We start from the raw sequence: 3,006 nt of genomic DNA, 5'->3' as shown, positions 1-3,006 counted from the left end.
ATATTATATGTTTCGTTTCTTGGTTATTTGACTTGTGTTTTAAAATTTATTCATGCCTCCAAATAATAAATAAATTCAAATAGTTGGAAAGCCAAGGATAGACGGATATAGGGAAGCACATAAGTGCTTCCTTTCCTCCCTACTACTCTCCGCTTCTCCGGGGCCACCACCCACCAGTTTTCTGTGAGCCTTCCAGGGATATTTTAGGCTAAATAAGTGACTACACGTGGGGTTTTCTTTCCTTTCTTTCCATTTTTTTTCACATAGTAGTGCCCGCTCTATACTCTGTTCTGAAGTTTGTGCTTTCCATTTAACATTGTCTTAGAGATCATTTTCATGGTTTTTACAACTTCATAGTATTAACTTAGCTTGTTAGTCTCCTACTGATAGGTGTGAAGATGTTGCAGCTTGTATCTAAATGTACCCTCAAGGCCTCATGCATTCATAGGTGGGGCTTTTGGGAAAAGGCTGGATCATGAGCGTGTGATACTGGGATTAAGGGCGTGCGATAGCTAAATTGGCTTAGCATAGTTCTGGGTGTGGGTAGTGGGAGGCCCACCTTGGATGTGGGTGGTTCCAGTCAATAGTTTAATATGCTGGATGCAATATAAAGGGACAGGAAGAAGGTAGGCTTGTTGCTTGCTGCCTGCCTGCCTACCATACTATGGTTTCTCCCCTGCTACTACACTGCCCTGCTTTAGGCCCAGCTGGCTATGGACTGAAATCTCGACAAACTAGGAGCTAAAATAAAGTTTTTCTTCCTGGTATTTTGACCCAGGAACAAGGAAGTAACCAAGAGAGATTTTTATTTTCCTGACCTTCAGCTATTTCAACAAATACTTTATACATACATACATACATACATCATTCTATCCAAGAAAAAGTCTAGCCATAATATTGTCTCTGAAGTGGGTTTGTGCATTCTGGGGCCTAAGCTCTCATAATGGTGAAATGAGCTGCTAAAATCCTCACCATGTGTTTGTGATGCCAGCTCATAACTCTAACAATATATAATGATGCTTGTTTTCTTTTTATTTTTTCATAATTTTATTGAGAGACAAATAGCAATGAGAAAGTTTCAAATCAAATTGGTAGGACAGTCTCAATAATTAACACATTGCATACATTCTTCCTAGTGGTTAATTACTGTACAAGATGTGGACATGATATTCTATTTACAAACAACATTGGAACAAATCCCTCTATTCATTAAAAGAATGTAACTATATATCTATCCTAACCACTTTGAATACACAGATACAAAATGGACATTCATCTGTATCCCCTTTTTTTGTTAAGTTCCGTTATTTGAATATTATAGGTGTGTTAGCTCAGAAAAATATTCTAAAAGAGTCCAGTAGCCCATAATAGTATTGGGTCTTCCGCTTCAATGGCAGTGTCAAAAATTGTTGACCTGATTCCCCTACAGCTTAACATAACAGCATGGCTTTACTTCTTATGTTTCGTTTTTATACTTTTCTGCTGGACGGTTAAGACCAAGGTAAAGCAGGACATATGCAACAAGAGTTGTAGCTTTTGGGTCTGATAAGGTCAGTGAAATCTCTTCAGTATTTATCCTGAGATTCTGTACCTCAGATTGTAGAACCTTTGTCAGTGCAGCCATGTGGATGAGTCAGGGCCATTGCTTGGCCGATGTGCTCTCTGTGAAAGCTTGAGAAAATGTTTTCTCTCCATGTGACTCTCCTTAGGCACACTGTACATCATTGATCACTTTCCTCTTTGGCCCCATATTCTCCTTGATCAGAAAATTTGGGACACTACTGAGTTACATGACATTACAGTACAAGTTCTCATATGTCCTGAGTCTTAATTGACCTTGGAAGGCTAGGGCCAAAATGTTGGCTTTCCTTGCGGCCCTCCTTTTTCTCTAATTTTGGTCTGCACACTTAGGTTGTTAACCATCCAGAAGACAAACTTATTGTTATTACCATATAACTTAGGTTGTTAAGCTTAACCTCACTCTCTGTCTGAATATCAAACATCTTAGGTATAACATGGAACAGGTATTTTTCATCAAGTATCGATATGTTGAACTTTAAGTCCCTACAGAATATGATAAAAAAATTTAAAAATTAGAATATTTAAAAAAATAGTCATAAAGAATTATATAATTCTTATGTTTACACATAAGTCCAAAAAACTAACCATATACAACCTTGAAGCAGGACAGTCCCACAATATTCCTTTTCCTGTCTCTTGCTTTCATTCACCACCCCCTTCTTTTTGAACAGCCATCTACCCAAAAGACAGCATAGCAGCAACTGGCATGTCATGAAAAGCAGCCCGTATTCAGAAGACCAGAATAACAGGCACTCCAAATGTGAAACTAGTATTACAGATTACTATCTGCAGTGCAGTTGCTCAGTTCACAGGTATCAGTATATATAGTTAGTCAGCATGAGAATCTTTCAATTAACTGCTAGATTAAAAAATCTTCTGGAGATTCTCAGGATCATTGCCTTGCCCATCTTCTACATATAACTGTATGGCTTGACATTGTCCTTTTTCCTAGCTCTTCTCCTTTCCCTCTATTACTTAGTCCTCGAGATCCTGCTTTCCTTTTACTTGTATTACACCTTTCTATTTGTATTTCTTCTTTTGAGCTCTTATACTAGGGAAACTATATGATATTCACACATGTGTGTCTGGTTTATTTCACTTATGAGTATATGTTCAAGTGGCATCCACTTCAATATAAAGCCTTCGAGTTTATCATTTTTAAGTTGAATAATACTCCATTGTGTAAAAATACCACATCTTTTTCAACCAATCCTCAGGTGATGGGCATCTTGATTGTTTCCAAGATTTGGCTATCACAAATTGTGCTGCTATAAACATAGGCACACATATATCCCTATGCTATGATGTTTTCAGATCCTCTGGAAAAATTCCAAGTAGAAGAATAGCTGGTTGAAATGGGATTTCCAGTTCAACTTTCCTAAGGAGTTTCCACACTGATTTCCATAATGGTTGCACCAGTCTACA

At 37.7% G+C, this 3,006-nt stretch overlaps 1 protein-coding gene across 4 annotated transcripts in view; it reads left to right on the top strand.

Annotated features, from left to right (window-relative positions):
- Positions 1 to 3,006, top strand: part of Dlec1 (deleted in lung and esophageal cancer 1) — a 120,337-nt gene that overhangs the window by 46,778 nt on the left and 70,553 nt on the right. The window lies entirely within an intron of this gene.

This window comes from Octodon degus, unplaced genomic scaffold, assembly GCF_000260255.1.
Source record: "Octodon degus isolate 3935 unplaced genomic scaffold, OctDeg1.0 scaffold00071, whole genome shotgun sequence".
In the NCBI taxonomy this organism is placed as follows: Eukaryota; Metazoa; Chordata; class Mammalia; order Rodentia; family Octodontidae; genus Octodon; species Octodon degus.
The sequence above is the reverse complement of the archived record's forward strand: the minus strand, read 5'-3'. Positions and strand labels throughout refer to the sequence as shown.